Raw genomic sequence first — 17,796 nt, forward strand, 5'->3', positions numbered from 1 at the left:
AGTTTAAAACGTCTGAAGAAATTAAGATCGAAAAGTTTGCGAGATGTCACTCATGCAGAAAGAACTTTTCTTTAACATTTTCTGTTAAATTCATAAGAAAAATTATCGGACTGTATTCTAATCGTAAGCAGCTAATGCTTTATCATTTATTAGTTAAATTTACTAGACACACTAATATAATTATTATTGGATATATTGTTATCAATAGAATATTATTGTTCTTATTACACAGTAAAAAATTTTGCGTCATTGCGTCAAATCATCTTGTGTTAAAAACTTGTATGATAATTTTATGTACTTAATTTAAATGATAATTTTACATTGTATTGTAATAATTATCAAAAAAATTGTAATTAGATGAGAAATCGGGAAAATTTCTACGATTATTGTGATTCTAACGACAATTTTTGAAGAAAATTTCCTTCCGTAAAAAAAAATTTAAAAATAAATAAAATAAAAAATGATAAAAAAAAATAAAATTGATTTTAAGTATACATACAAGAAACACATAACAAGAAGCTCGAGTATTGACTGTTTACAGTCTGTTCGAATACTGTACACGAATGACGATGTACTTGGTATCGCGACAACGTATTCATGATAACGGATTGAAAAATAATTCCCCCGGGAACATAACAGAGATCGATCGTCGGAGCTTATCTCGTATATCCCGTGAGTGAATTTATTTATATTTATACTAAGCAATCCCGATTTACAATCGAACATCGAAAATCGAGAATTGAGGATTGAGAATAATAATTGAACCCGCGAATCGGCCCGACTGAAAAATATAAAATATTTAAGCGAACCCGGATGCAAATACGAAAAGAGAGAAAGAGAGAGAGAGAGAGAGGAGAACCGATTGCGATATCCACCGATCAGAGCATCCACCGCCGGATCTGCAAAGTCTCAAGTTCTTAAGATAAGAGGATTGCTACTCTATACTATAGCATACTACTCCTACAGGATATCTCCGTTACGTGTTTGTGTTTATACATCTATATCTGTGTATTAAATCGAGTTGTAGAATAAATAACTCAGAGCCTTTTATTTTATTTAATTATTTTTAAAACATACTTAGTACCAGCTAGTAATGACCTGTGTACATATCACTGTTGGTATTACGCAAATGTATACACAGCGGATAAAAAAATGAACTGATATTATCCCATGATCTCTGTCTTCAATAAAAACACCGGTTTAAATAATTCTACAAGTAATCGTTTACTGTGGACTGTAGTGTAGTGTAGAGGTTTAGTATTATATAGCGTAGTAGTGTTTTAAGTATCCGCAGAAGAGACCACGGCTGTATACGGATCGTGGCTTCCATGGCGATCGTATGCAGATATTTTGTATAAACAGTCTCTAGCACTTTGTTCATTTTGTTTGTCGTACATAATAAATGCGTGTGTGCTTTATACCAGCTGTATGTACGCACAAAACTCTTCGGTATAATGACAAGTCTTAAATTCTTTTGATACTTATTATTCGCGACTCCTCTTTCTCTTATATTTATATTACACGGAGAAATCTCATTAAATTCTTTCTACTTTTTATTGAAATTTATTTTAGTCTAGAGAAATTTTAATAAATAAATTATATTTGCTAAGTAATTGATAGGAAATTTTTTTGTAATAATTTTTAACATACTTTTACTTGATTCATTTGTAAATATTGCTTTTAATTAAATTAAGTAAAATATAACAATGAATTGCTTCTAGTGTTTATTAATTAGACTAAAAAATTTTGAAAAAAAAATTATAATTTACAAAACTAAAAAAAAAAAAAAAAACAGCAAACCAAACTAAAAAGTAGAAAACAATTTTAAAGCAGAAAATGACTTATAATAAATTTAAAATAAGATTAGCAATAAATTTATTTTATTATAAATAAATTTTCATAAATATTTATAAAAATTGATGTCAAGCTACAAAATTAATTATTTTCAGTTTATTAAAAATTATGTTGTACTTCTTACTTAATTTAACCATTAAACCGTCTTTTTTAATTTTAAAAACTATAATTTATTACAAGTTATTTCTATCATAAAACGCTGTATAATTATTTTTGAATAAACGATTCAATTACCTAATGTATAAACTAAAGTAGAAGTAAAGGGAACTGTAAACTTTTTGCAGGTATCTTGAGTAAAAGAGGGAAAGGGAGGACGGCATTCTCTTTTTCTTCGGCTAGGAGCTAGAGCTCGACTATTCGAATTTTATGTAAAAAGTATGTAGCTTAGTTTTTTGCCGAAAGACCGTGGAATTAATAAGAACCTCGTAATACCCTTTAACGCTCGGTTTATCGCCCTGAGGATGGAAAATGAGCCAACAATGCCTGGTTACCCGTGCTAGTGCCGGCGAGTATAGCATGCAGCTTTGGGAATTAAAAAAAAATACAAAAATATCACACCATCGTCTGGCGGAAAGAGAACGCCTCTTTGAAAACTAAACTCATAAAACTCGATGAGACTTATTCACCATCGTGTATAGTATTCTCCTTCATCGGCGGATCTCTTGCTTGTTTTGTTTCTCCTCTTTCTCTTTATCTTTCTCTTTACTCTTACTTTTCTTATCTGCAAAGCACTAAACTATCACTATAGCTTGTTCGTTTTACATGAGCCGCGGTCATTTTTTCAGTGTCAAACTTTTATGAGTACCCCGGGGGACCAGAGGCCCTGAATAAACGCAGCAGCCAACTCGTAGATCATCATCCGAGTAAAGATGCCGATCTTACCAGATAAAGACTTGTCTCTTTATTTTAAAATATATAGATGTGCTGCAAGGCAATTATATCGCGGTATTATGCTCATACTCAAACTGGAAATATTTATTGCAATTGCATCATCGAAATCTGGATTTTAGGGACTTGATATGTTCATATAGGTCATAAATGTCCATTTATAATTTTTTAATCGAGATTAGTACTGAAAATCTCCAACAGGTCGCGCATAACAGCTGAATCGTCTCGCTACTAGAGAGTTCGAGCTAAGGACTTAAGTTATAAGATAAAAATATTTTTTAACTCTCTTAACGAGCTTGTCAATCATACCTTTAATAGTTTATTCGAAGTCTAAACCAATTTATGACAATTCGACGTACACATTTCTAGAAAAAAATTAAAAATTACGGTAAATTATTTATATTTTCTCATAAATAGCTCGTTAGAATATTTAGAATTGATTTGTACGTTTCAAACTGCTTATAAAAAATCGAGGATTTAATTCAAAGCTACCACAGTACTCGCACACCTTAATAATTAAAAATAAATTGTAGAGCTCATTAATATACAATTAATAAGTTCTAGCTCAGTAGTGAAGCCCTGTAAACACCATGATACGAGTACTCTGTAATTTTAAAATCCTAGATACGACATTTGGTGCCCTGGTCGCCACACGGTCAGTGATAAATCATGAACTTGCAGTTTTCCCCCGACAAGAACTTATCATCCTTCTCTCTCTCTGGGTCTCTATTTCTCTTTCATGTCCGTAAGTGTTTACCTGGTTACATAGACTCCTGGAAACTCTGTTTGTCAGCAAACTGTCTCCAAAATAAACACAAACTAATATTTTACCTTTATTAAAATAAAACAAAACTTCAGTTTTTAGTGGATTTATTTATCATTCGTATGTATATCGCATGAAAACTAACAACTTGTGAGAGTCTAATTTATTTATGCGAATGCCGAATGCTAATCAAGTGAATGCATTTCTGAATTGCGTGTAATAATCTTGCTAGCGATATAATAATTTGTCGATTAATGAAAACTTAAGAGCTTTAGAATTAACGTGGTTAATAATACCGAGATGTTATTAATACATTGGTTATTAGTTATAAGTTAGTAGTTATTAGACGGAAAAAAGGTTAAGGCGCCTGTTACGTCAAAGGAAACGACATTGACAGGATATTGACAATCGATTTAGCACTACACGCAATACCAGGTAGGAGCGGTATGTCTCTAGTCTGTAGTGACTTTTGTCAGTCACGCTTATTAATTTATGTACCGACTAACCTGTCATTACTCATTGCGAAATTAGTTCGACTGTAGCTAATCGATTTTAATTTTTAATTCACCGATCATTCGTGTAAATATAGGCTTTTATGTTGGCAATAAATGTTAGTTATGCTCTACATTTATTTTTTTATCAGTCATGTTATTATTGTAATCTATATCATAATTTTTAAATGCTGAAAAAAATTTTTTATTAAATAAAAATTGAATTTTTCTTTTAATGCAAATTGCAACGTTTAAATATTACTGAATTGCACTGTACTTTCTTAACTATTGATGTTTTTAAAGATATAAGCTCATCCCGGTGTTATAATCATCAAGAGCTTTCATTTGAATATCCACATGCATTTTTATATATATTTTTATATATACATATATATAATATATATATAAATATATGAAAAATTGATATGGGTACTCAAATAAAAGGTCTTGATGAGTGTAACATCGAGATGAGACCTTTGCAATGAAAATAAATGTAACTAAAAAACCTGATTTTATCATATGACTATCCTGGACACAAGATTTTTTTTATTCTCTCGATAATATAGATGATTGATTTTTTTTTTTTTTTTTTTACAGAAAATTGATGTTCCACGATAATTAAAACAAAATAATTGTTCTGTTAAAAACGAAAAAAAAAAAAAATACAATGAAAGTAATAATTTGAAAGCTGCATAATTAACAGAAGGATTAATTTCAAAATAGCAATTGTGTTTATTTAAAATTTATATGTAAATATATAAATATAAATTTCTATGGGTACATGTTACATATGAACGTTAAAAATGAAAAATAAATAAAGTAAATGAATTGGAAAATGAAACGACAATATATTGAACTGAACAGAGTACGGAGTATTGGAAATAGTATAAATTCCACGTTTATATAATGGGATGAAATGTATATTCATGATGGTATTTATTATTGACATTTTGGTGCATCGATGCATCGAAAAAATTTAATGTCTTTGTAATAATCCAAGCATAATAATCCAATAACACGGTAAATGCAAAAAAATATAGTTATTGTCATTTTATTTCTATATCAAGTACGTTTTTAGTATTTGTCATTTTTATTATTTCAATTTATTGTAAACGGATTTTAGTTTTGTTCAAATATAACGTCCAAAAATATAAAACCTCAGGATCTAAAATATCGAGTGACAATGTTAAATAATAATCTTATTAAATTTTAAATAATCTGATTAAATATTTATCGAAAAACTATAAATGGAGTTTCTTTTTTAAAGGTTAATCTGTATATAATTTTTTAAGACTTCAAAATTCTGTTGTCACTGTAATATTTAAATTATTGTTATCATCGAGTAAATTTTCAGTTTAAAAAATAATTCACAGTTGCTAAATTTATATCAATAACCAGAAGGAATTTATTTAAGCAATAAATCGTTGAAATGTAACATGCAATTCGCTACGTTTTTCTCGCGTGTCAATAATCCTCGAGACATCTGTACAAGATGGATATATTGAAATTCGGTAGTGAATTTGAAAATCGTGTGTTGGTAAGTCACTATTCAGAATGAAAAATGACAAATATGAATAAGTAGATAAGTATTGACAAGTTTGCTTACTGTAAAATAAAAAATAAAAATAATAAAAAATTTCAATGCATATTATTCCATTGGAGTAGATAAAACTATTGAAAGAAAACAATGTGTCATGTCTCACGTCAGTTCGTCCGATAGTCTTGTATCGCCAGCAAAAAAATTCCTTACTCTGCAGTACCGAAATTTGATAAAAAAAAAAAAAAAAAAAAAAACACACAACTAACAGAAGACAGTAGAGTAGCAAGTAAAGCCAAGATATAGACCAGCTCATAAAGTCGGACGGATTGACTTGCAAATCGCGACATATTGAAGCTCAAAAAAAGTTAAAAATAATAGTAACAATAATAAAACGAGACAATGCAGCATCCGACGATAAATAAAGTGCGTTGACTCGTGTTTCGAATAATCGAGTGGAATATTCAACGAAAATTTCCAATATAATACTTGAAAAATGCATGAGCTCGAAATTAAGTCGCTAAGAAGTTCCGTCTACCGAATAAACTAGGAGCGCCACTACTCGTTGAAAAGTCTCGCCCTCAAAGCCGCCATTTTTTGGAGCACTTTTTTTTTTCATTTTTCTCTTTCTATCTGAAGCTGACTCTTCTTCTCTGCACACCACTCAGCTTTTGTTAATTTTTTCAGCACAAAAGAATAGAGTAAACGAAAAGCTGTAATTGTCTCTCGGTCTTCGAGACAATTAGACATTTCATTTCATTTATATTTTTTTACTAGCGCTCCGAAAAAAAAAAAGGAAAATATACTGCTGGTTAATAACGCAATTTGTATTCGCCAATTAGTGGATTTGAAACTTAAGAAGCCGGTACTGTACAGTATTGAAACATTTAAAAACCGTGTCCTAAAGAAATTAGCCGCGGGCTCAGTACATTTTGTAATGGGGAGATGTTACGAGAAAAAAAAAAATCAACTAACCAGAGCCCTTAGCCCTTGTTTCGATTCAGAGTAGTGTTTCTCCATTAAGCTAGATGCCAAAAACACAAGCTTCTGTCTTGTCTCCTTGCTGAAGAAATGAATTAAAAACAAACAAACTTAAAAATTAGCCTTCAAATTCATTAGAATTTTTTAATAGAATAAACACGAGAAAAAATTATTTAAATTAGGATTAAAATTATAGTGCAAACTGCTGGCTGAGGAAACTAAATTACAAAAAATAGTATTTATTCAGACTACTGGAGTTTTAGTTTCCTTATTTAACGCCGCGACGTGACATGTATAGTGAATAAAAATATAAAATATCTCGTCGGTTGGAAAATAGTTAATTTGAATGACCACAGCGAATTCACGGGGGAACGATTTCTCTGTCTGGCGAGAAGATATAACTGATGCTTAGCAATATGTTAGCAATACAAGGAAATGAGAATGCGGGATGTGGTTGCAATGTACATGTGTATATTAAATATACAATACACTTGGCAGAGGGTAGGAGTTTCGAACAACGATTTGCATTTTCAGAAGTGAAACCACCAGGAGAATTTGCCGGTATCTGGTCGGGTACCTGCCGGGCAGGCGTATACGCGTCACAATCAAATATGTAAATTGGGTTGATATTTGTCAAGAGTACGGTTACCAGGCTTAACTCTAGTCTCTACCGATATCCCGCGATACTTTTCTCTGCGGTATAAAATGAAAATGATCCAGCGGAATAAATAAAAAAAATTTATTTGATATGAATAAAATTTAGTGATAGCAATATAAAGTTGATATGAGAAAATAAATAAAAAGAGGAAAAAACAGAGAACAGTTAATGGTTTCAGTCAATAAAAACAAACTCGTTCACTCGTTCGTTCTCTGGTGGTTTTAAAACGTGGGTGGTTAACTTGGATCCTATGATTATCTAAAATTAGCGGCTGTTATACACACACACACTCAATATACCAACATTTACTCGGAAGTCATATACCGAGCAACGAGCACAAGATCAACACCCGAGTGTTAAAAGTGGTCGTTTCAATTACTGCTAATAGTTTATAGATCACGAAGAGACTATAAAAACAGTGCATGCCAACACTGGAATTAAGGCTGACACGTCTCACGGTTATTGGAAAATCAAACTATTAATTTAATAAGAAACTAGAGCTTTTCTTTTTTTAATATTAGTTATTACCATTATTATATTTTAATATACTATGACAAGGTCCAAAATACTTTTTGTTGAATTTTAAGGAAATAATAACAACTTGCAACCTTGCAATCATAATGTGACTCGTGAACTACAAATAAATAAAATTTTGGTTTATTTAATTGCACTGTACTTTTTTAACTATTGACATTTTTAAAGATATAACCTCATCTCGATGTTACACTCATCAAGACCTTTCATTTGAGTACCCACATCAATTTTTCATATATTTATATATATTATATATATATGTATATAGGAAAATATATATAAAAATGCATGTGGGTACTCAAATGAAAGCTCTTGATGATTATAACACCGGGATGAGCTTATATCTTTAAAAACATTAATAGTTAAGAAAGTACAGTGCAATTCAGTAATATTTAAAAATTGCAGTTCGCATTAAAAGAAAAATTCAATTTTTATTTTATAAAAAATATTTTTCATAATTTAAAAATTATGATATAGATTACAATAATAACATGACTGATAAAAAAATAAATGTAGAGCATAACTAACATTTATTGCCAACATAAAAGCCTATATTTATGACTTTGTTTTAAAAATTAATAGAAATTTATTTATAATTTCAATTATTATCATTGACTAAAACAGTTAAAAGTAATTGATGCTTTGAAATTGTTAAATTATTAGCTGACCAGTGAAGATAAAAAATATTGAGCAAAAAGCGAATTTTATTGACCGACTACTTGACTGCAGACAGAGGAGCGTTTAGCGGTTTTAAAGTTAATGGACGCGGTACGGCGGTACACCGAAAAAAATTTAACGAGTCCGTCGACTTGTCTTTGCTAGGAAAAATATAAGCACTGATGAGGATGTGGATGTGAGTTAAGCCTCGAGTCAAAGGCTTAAGACTTACATTAAAGCTTTATATTAAATGCACATCGTAATTCATAATTCCGCGGTTTCACTTTAGTTTATGGCTTCCTGAGATTTACTCTTCAAATAAAAATTTTATCTCCAAATGTAGAGGTTTAACATTTTTTAGGCATTTATAATAAATTAAAATGAATAATTTGTAAATTAAATCGAGAAAGTGTTTAAACAAAAAGGACAAAGTGAAGTAAAGTGCCGGTTAATTTAATCGAAATGGATTTCTTGGACTTACAAACTTGTCACTTTATTTATCCAGGTTCTTTAGTGTCTTTTACGGTTTTTTTTACGAGACAATCCGACGGAAGACAAAGTTGTTGCGGAAAGAAGCCCCCGGGTCTTCTCTGCTCCGGTCTCGGATCTACTCGTATACATACTCGCTAAAACAAATGGCAAACGAGTTAGTAAATGTGCAGTTCGTTTAACCCCTAATGTAATTGCTAAACTCAATGTGTACATTCATTTCAACTCAGCAATACATTATTCTTTACATTTATAAATTAACTTTACGCTGAATAATAAATTAACAAAGACTATAAAAATAAATTAAATAAAACGCACAAATCTCTAACCTTTAACCCGCTATTAAATAACTCTTTTGCCTTTTTTTTTTTTAACAATACAATAAATAATAATAATTTCAATCATAATCACGATTCGCTATACGGGTCCATTGTCATTGTAATTGTCGTACGTTATTTGATTAAGTGACAGAGTAATTTGAGCCATCACTCACATCGTATCGTAAAAAGATATTGAGTGTCGACTGTATCTCAACTCTATCTCTCGTCCTCCGTGCTATAACTAGAGAATCGTCATTGTTGAATTGAATTATGGATTCAAATTTTATTTCAACAGCACATGACTAAGCAGACGAATATTTAATTTTATTCTCTCTTTTAATTTTTGTCAATTTCTTTAATTTTTCTATAAATGAAAAATTTTCCACCATTTATTAGCAAAATTTACTGTAAATCTTGATAGAAAAAATTTAAGTGATAAATTATTTTTTTTCACAGCAAATTTTCAATTATAATTACAAAAATTGGTGATTATACATTTTTCAATTAAGTGTCAAATTTTTAATGTTTGAAAATTAAAAAAAATTTTTTTAAATCATTCAATTCTTTAATAATCTTTTCAAAAAATTTTTTCATGAAAAAATTAAAAAAAAAATAAAAATATTATATTTATGATTCACAGTTTAGTTGACTGTGAAAGTGCACACTGGCAAAAATTAAAAAAAAAAAAAAATAAATAACTTGTTGAAATTTAAAATTTAAATTTTAAGTGAAAGTTAACGATATGAAAAAATGATACATTTTTTGCAAGACATTAAAAAAAATAGCTTTCATTTTTTATTTGCAATTTGAATTCATAGTAACCATCCAGAACTGTGAAATGTTCGGCAGAACATTTTTCAACATAAAAACTAATGATAAAAAATTTCACATAATTTCCTCAATTTATTCAGCACTGAATAACCTAAAGACCAAAATAAAAAGCATTGAGTGAAAAAAGTCTAACCAGACAGTAACAAAATGCAGGTAAAAGCTCCCGTTAACACAGAAAATATTTGCGGGAAGCTTCTGGTTCTTTAATACACGACGTTTCCGCATTTACCAACACTTTTTATTGGGGCACTATAGCAATAGCACCAGTAGAGTTAAGCTACCAACTGGTTGGTAGATTTAACCAACAGAAAGACTCATGAGCATGGAGAAGAGGTAAAGTTTGAAAAGCTAATAGCTCTTCCGCGTTAAAGCTGAAGCCACTCAGTAGCCTCACCAGCCAAAGGGTACATTAATCTTGGACCTTCTATGTTGCTAAAGTGCTTCCGATGCTGCCTGCGCTTCTTACTTCCGAGAGAATCGACGTACAACACGCCTTTTCATTTTATCATCTTATACTTTTACTCAGCTTTATCTTGCTTCATTGTAAAAGCCAGAGCGATAATTACAGTATCAATTATTCATTAAAATAAGCTCGTATCATTAAATTCATTTTTAAGCCCTTCCACTTACTTAAATCTTAATTTATAAAAGTTATTTCCTGAAAATAAAATTCTAGAGCGAGTGAATCGATTGCCTGGAATTCAAACAATTTTCTCGTGTAAGTGGAGCGAAAAGTTCTATTCTTTCGAGCGTCTAAAGTGATGTATTCACTCAGTCCTTTAAAAAGGTCTTTAAAGAATTCATCGATGTAACTGGGGTAGAAGATAGAAGGTGAAAGAATCTACAATACTTCACTTTAACATTAGAAACTCCGTCGGCATTTCCAAAGCGCACTGTGACAATTCATAGCATAGCATAGCATAGATATATCGACAGAGCACCATTATTTTTCGAGAAGCTAAATCACATTTTCAATAACTCAACCAATGTATTTCACTTACTTTTTTAACATTCAGCAATTTACTTTGTCTGTAGATATACTTGAGTTCTAATTTTCTTGATGCTTAATAAAGCACCGTTTTATCTACTCACATTTCACTATCACATTTTAAAAGTATCCCATTTGCTAGTGAAACTCTCACCGGATTAATTAGGCTCAATATGATGGTCACAATACCCGTTTTATTTGAAGTTAAACACGGTACGGCATTGTCATTGTCATAATACGTGTCCTTAATTCCTTTATTGAAGAGATCAATATTTTAAGTATCTACGAAAGCTGTTAAATAATTAAAACACTTAAAGAATGTCACTCGATCCTAATTAATGATTTTACCTCGCAAATTGACATTTACCCTGATTAAGCGCATGATCCGTCCAGTTTCTATCCTTTTAGATCGTTTAATTTTTCATCAGTTAATAGTTTTTAAAAAAAAATGATCTATGCATAATTTAGATTATTAAATATTAAAATTCAATAATAAATTAGATAAATAAAATATATGCAATAATTAGAGTGGAGTGTCAATGATAATTTGAAGGATTCATTAAAATTGAAAGTAGAATTACGAATTATCATAGTATCGCAATAATCCGAGCGTAAATATAAAGGGTCATGCATTAAAACATAAACCCGATTGAGTTGTTGATTAAATTACTGTTGTAACTATCGATTCTCGACACTTGCTAATGCAAATAAATTATTTATCTTGTTATTTATTAACTCACTAAAATACACCAGTTATTAAAGATATATTTATATTAACTTGCATAATATAAATATTGGGGCTAATAAAAAGATAGTTTACCGTACGGGAAAAAGTAATAACCGATAAACTTAAATCCGTAGTAATTTACTTAAAGCACTCAACTCGCTTGGATGTTGAATTAATGTTTGAATGTATTATATACCTTTTCCGTGCATACAACAGCGAACAGTGTACATTGGAATGTCGGCAAAATAATTGCACTCCGCGAGTGGTCCGCTAATTAAGATCTCGGATGAGCTTCAAAGCGGTTTCTCAACGTCGACTAACGATACTACCCCGGGTATAAGCTACTAAAATAATCAATTATACCTTTTGCTGACGTATTTTTTTAATTACCTGCGTACATGTGCTCGTTGATCTACTTACTGGCTCAATACAATATCAATATGGTGATTAAGACTCCAAAAAAAAAATCAAAACAAAAATATTTGCATCAATATGACCACTTGAACTATATTTGTGTTTTTCTCTCGAGAATCTAGGGCACGAGGACGTGGCTTATCGATAAAAAGTAGTGGAGTGAGCTTTTGTAGCTATGGAGCGTACAGTTTATGGAAAGAAATGTTTACTTGGCGCGGTTCTCTGGATTAAAGTTTTGATTTGCCAAGGATATTTTTATTTTATTCTTACAAACGAGGCTATAACAGAATGAAGCACAAGTAATAGGATGGTGGATGGTGTGCAGACAAATTATGTAAACTTGGAAGACATTCGATGACAAATGAAAGTAGGACGACAGCATCAGTTACAAACACTCGCACGATAGTTTGGAATGACCGAGTCGAGTCTTACTAATGAGTTTCGGCTGTTTCCAACACAACTTCCATTCATCGGTCTCCTTCTACTCCTTGAGGGACTTTAGCCATCACCATCAGACTCCTAATTTCCGCAGATTGCGCGTTTCACCGATGCTGTTCCTATTCGTACACTTATAACTATAACGAACTCGGGTTCACAAAGCGAACACAAGATTAATGATCCCAAGCTGTACAGGGAATTCAACAGAACATTTAAACTAAAAATCAAAACTGCTTTCTCTTTTTAATCGTTTATCAAAATCAAATCCTTGAGTCAACACTTTTGTGATACTTTTACTGTTTAAAATGTCTCAAAATTTTGTTAGGTAAAATTCAAGTATTTTGAACTTTATTTGAAACTTAAGCTTTGACTCTGTAAAAAATTTATTAGATGGTGTAAATTACAATGCTAAACGGATAAATTTTGAAGATTACGATTTTGTACTTATTAAAGCAATTGTATTGTTTGAAATTGTGCTACTACATTTTTTTTGTTTTAAATGAGTCAAGTTACAGATATAAAAGCGTAAAAAATATATATTTTTTTAATCAACGTAATTATAAGTTATAACTTATAAGTATTATAAGTTTGAAGTAAAAATGGTGAAAAAATACTTGATGTACCCTGATGGATCTCAAAGTAGAAATTTTTTTTATCAGTTTCATATTTTAAGATCAAAATTTTTTTGTTTAGTAAAGAAAAAATTTTTTAACACGCCCCAATTTTATAGTTAGCTATACACAGAAAAAAAAAATTAATTTGAATCAATAGAAAAATTCTTAAACCAAGAAAATAATTTTGAAGAATTTCATTGTGTTGGATCAAGACGAAAAATTCTTGAGTCAAGTAAAATTTATTTAAACCAATAAAAATTTCTTAGTTTAAGAATTTTTCTACTTAAATCAAGAAGATGAAATTCTTCAAAATTATTTACTTGATTCAAGTAAATTTTTTTTCTGTGTAACAAATTCTTAAGAACTATTTTTTTAAAGCAAAATATTTAAAAGTGTAATGATATCTTAAAAATTGGATGATTAATAGCCAGATAAAAGTTATTGTCATAATGATAAGTTATAATACTAAAATCTGAGCTCTAGCCGGGATAAACTACTTCTATAGAAAGTGTTATAACAGATAACGGAATAATAATTCACCGAGAGCCTTTTGGTACTCTCGATGGGTTGTGATTATCGCACGTGCCAGCTTTTCGATATCTCACTCATCGACGAGGCCTATCGAGCTAGAGTTTAACCCTGATATGATAACTGCACACTTCACCGAAGCAAATCCTCGAGCAACCGGCACCGGCAGCAGGAGACAATCGTCAATAAATTATACAATCGTAGTCGCTGCAAAATTTACGCTATCGATAATTCTTCGCTCATAGTACAGAACAGAGTATCAAATATATATTATTATTTATTACATTACATGTCATTAAAAATAATCCCGAGTTTATGTATGGATCACAACGTCGATAATAGCCGAGTAAAGTCGATGAAGCGCATCTGTCCGTTATTCGAGAGCAATACGAAACACTACAAGGCGGGCACCGTCCGCGAAAAGAACTTCCGTCGGTCCTTGAGGCGACGTACAATGGACGATCTGATAAGATGATTTTTTACACCGGGATCGGCAGCTACGGCAGCGACAATATAAAGCACGCTCCATTAAGCTCAGGGCGAGGCTGACCATACTAACAGAGAAAAGCTTAAAAATCCATTCCGGATCGCTACCAATGCTCTTTTCTTCTTCATACTCTCTTTAGATTAAAACCAGCCGAGCAGTTTTATTCCAACTTGCATTAAATGGTGCCTCTAAGCCTTCCTGCCACTACCCTGGACCATATTCTTGGTCCTCTGTACTGGTGTACATTTATATCTCTGCGATATATCGGTAGGTGACGCGCACGTTCCCTATTCTTAGATATACATCGATACGTATATATAAGTACGTTCATCTTCTACTCGCTCTGCTCGGCTTTCATCGATAATGAACTCAATATATCAACGAGAAATCTCGGCCACTGGGCATTAAATATTTTAAATAGCAGCAATAAATGATCTGACGGATAATTGTGCTGAGATAAAATAGTCTAGCATAAAATATAGAGAAGAAAATCTTTTTAAATTTCAGTTGCTGTTTGATCTGTTTAATCAAGAATTTTGCTACTTTTTCATCCATTCAATTTTTTTATTATTTTTTATTTAATTTAAAAAATAAGGAAAAATTTTTTACGACGTATTTATATGATAAAACGAATCGTTCATATATTTTTGGTGATAATCAATTTTTTATACTCGTTTAGAGAAGAGTTTTAAATAATTTGTTTCTTCTATCACTTTTCTCATAAAATTATCCATAATTTATGTCTTCATAGCAATATTTTAGCAATTTATTCCAATTTTATTGCAATCAAAACATCTAAAGTTCTTTTATTCATGATTTATAATTCTAAGCAGTCACGCGATGATTGGTTATTATTTAGCCACTAAAATGTGTAACTAAATAAAAGCCAAAGTGTCTGTGCTGTTAAAGAACGTTTCTATTGTCTTGTTTTTTTCGATAATCCAGAGCGCTGGAGCATCCGGAAATAGCCATTGCAGTTTTTCCACTCTGGCAAGCAATAACCAGAGATTCCAGCGTCGTCTTTGTTTTATTTCCTAAAAGCTATGTAATAATGGGGAAGCTGTTTCTCTGGAGCCCTAGACGTGCAATAAATTCAAGTCCTCGCGACCTTGCCTAACTTAAGCCGGCGTTAACAAACCTCTGTCTTCATATAGCTATAACTATACCTATACTTATATTTGTATCTCCATCTCCATCTATAACATCTTCAGCCCGTATTTTTTATCCTCCTCGACTGGCTTCTCTCACTTTGCATCCCAACTGCAGAACCTATTCGTTACAGTTATACACCACCCGAACGGTATGCACTCAGTCCAGAGTATATACATCTAGCGCTGGATTTGGCTTCGCTCCAGCTAACGATTCGTTCGTTATTGTCCGGAAAATGGGTCGACTATAATTGCAGCCGCTCGCGAACTCCGGATCTCAATCTCTCACGAGTGCCAGGATCTCTTGGCTGTTTCCGGTTCCCTCATCGCAATTGCTCAGAGATTCCCTCGTGACTCACTCACCAACTCACTCACTCATTTTCATATTATATATTATATATACCGAGCAGCATGAATGTGCTTATGACGTTATACTCTCACAGAGTCTACTCCTGGCCATCTTTCTCTTTTTGTTTCACTTTCATAAACCACCAGAAAATAAATTTCCAGTAATTTTCATCCCTCAACAATTCACCTCGCTATATTTCCTCGACATCATTTTCAATAAACTCTCATAATCATATTACTGCGTAATTAAAGTTTTTATAAAATATTGTAGTGATCCATCATTATTGCAGATTCATTATTTTAAACTTTGTATTTTTATACAATATTATATTTGTTATTGACTCAACTATAAAAAATCGAAACATATACTTTTCCATGTTTTTTTTAACATGTTCAGATTAATGATACAAATTAATTCGATTTCTAAAAAGTTAAATTATCAAAGATTTTTAGATTAAAAAAATTTATAAGTCAAATTTTGACTTTCAATCAACAATTTAAAAATAATGCATTCAATTTTCCATATTACTATATTTGTTCGTATCGTCCATAAAAAATGCTATGATTTAATAGATAAATTTTTCGATACGTCAATTTTATAAATAAGTAAAAACATGCACAGTAAAAAATTTTGCATTAAATATTTAACACTTTTTTGTGTTAATTTAACACTTTTTCGTGTGGCTATTTAATGTATTCATTAATGAAAAATAATAAAAATTCGAGCAACTTTTTTTTTGAATTGTTTGTTTTCGATACACAGTAAAAGAAATCATCTAAAAGTGTTGAAGATAAAATCGAGTTTTTTAAAAAACTAAGTCGCCAACGGATTGAACACGATAAAAAAATATAGATCTGTTCATTTTTCAATTTTTTATGGCTTAAAATGATTAAATTCCTACTTCTACAAAATTATTTAAACTTAAAAAAAAAAAAAAAACTTACCAAAATGTTTTTTCTGTTTCAGGTAAACTCAGCCTACAATTCCTCAAAAATCTGAAAACTTGTGAACACAAATAAATCCACTGATTACGAGTCGGTGTCGGTGAGTCCATTCTGGTTTATCCTCTCAATTAATCATCGCGCATTACTCTCCTGCGAATAGAAAGAGAAGGGTATGGTATTAATAGGGTAGAGATACAGGGTGTGAATCGAATGCGATTAATTGTGATCCCGTATGATAAACAAATCGCCCACGGGCCTTATCTGTAAGTAAAACTGAGCTCCTGACGACACACGTGGACGATACGAGCCACTTTTAAGATAACGTTGCTCCCCATTCTATTGTACAGTAATCTATTGTATTGTATAATTTGTTAACCCATCCTTTTCCGCCCGCACCGAGGCCAGTTCTGTCTAAGGACCACGATCTGGCATTGTCCTGGGAATCTGTAGGCGGCAATTAACTTGGGGAGGTGTCACGTGTCGCGTATTAGGAGATGAGATTAGCCGATCCGACGGGGAGCGATATGACCATGCCAATGCGTATGCGGGGGTTAACTGGCTTTGGACTGCGGGTGCTCCAAAGTCAGATTCTGGAGGCAACCATCCCGAAGGACAACCATCTCCGGGCGCTTCTTGATCGACATTTATCAGCAGAGATTCCATCTCCTGCAAGATAAATTTATGTCTAATGCCAATTACTAGGATTTGTGGTACAGTGACAAAGCACTATCGTGTCTTCTCTATGTGCATTATGCTCATTTTTACAGAGGAAATAGTCATGAATGGCATAAATTGACCTTTATAAATGCTTAGATTAACTCGTTCTTCTTGTAGATACTATGAAAAATGATGGCAAAGAAAAGGTTTTTTTTTTTGTACAAAATAAATTGCGTTTTTGAATTATGAATAATGAATAATGAGGTTTCTTTGTGCATAAAACCTTCCACTGATGAGTGGTTATTCAATTCACGAACATAAAAACTGAACAGAACATATAAACGGTGAATCATGGAAATTAATTCTTTCTTCGAACGTGCATCTTTTCACCAATTATCAGAAACAATTTGACTCTAATTAGATAATACATTAAAAAATGTATCGTTAAAAAATAACCTTTTTAAATAAAATTTATCTTTAAACGTGATTTTTTCATACA

General features: G+C 31.4%; 2 protein-coding genes across 6 annotated transcripts in view; one reads left to right on the forward strand and one right to left on the reverse strand.

The window, feature by feature from the left end:
* The window catches only part of LOC141534839 (roundabout homolog 2), a 258,219-nt gene that overhangs the window by 209,619 nt on the left and 30,804 nt on the right, over nucleotides 1–17,796 (forward strand). The window lies entirely within an intron of this gene.
* Nucleotides 1–17,796, reverse strand: part of LOC141534840 (uncharacterized) — a 173,424-nt gene that overhangs the window by 121,307 nt on the left and 34,321 nt on the right. For 3 of the 4 annotated variants that reach the window (XR_012480499.1, XR_012480500.1, XM_074254431.1), the window contains exon 2: nucleotides 16,641–16,790. The exons of the other annotated variant lie outside the window; for it this stretch is intronic. The gene's annotated coding sequence lies outside the window, so the exon portion shown is untranslated. The remainder of the gene's footprint in view (nucleotides 1–16,640; nucleotides 16,791–17,796) is intronic. 4 annotated transcript variants of the gene reach the window in all.

This window comes from Cotesia typhae, unplaced genomic scaffold, assembly GCF_013202065.1.
Source record: "Cotesia typhae breed Kobodo isofemale line unplaced genomic scaffold, CoteBio_Ctyphae scaffold_13, whole genome shotgun sequence".
Taxonomy (NCBI): Eukaryota; Metazoa; Arthropoda; class Insecta; order Hymenoptera; family Braconidae; genus Cotesia; species Cotesia typhae.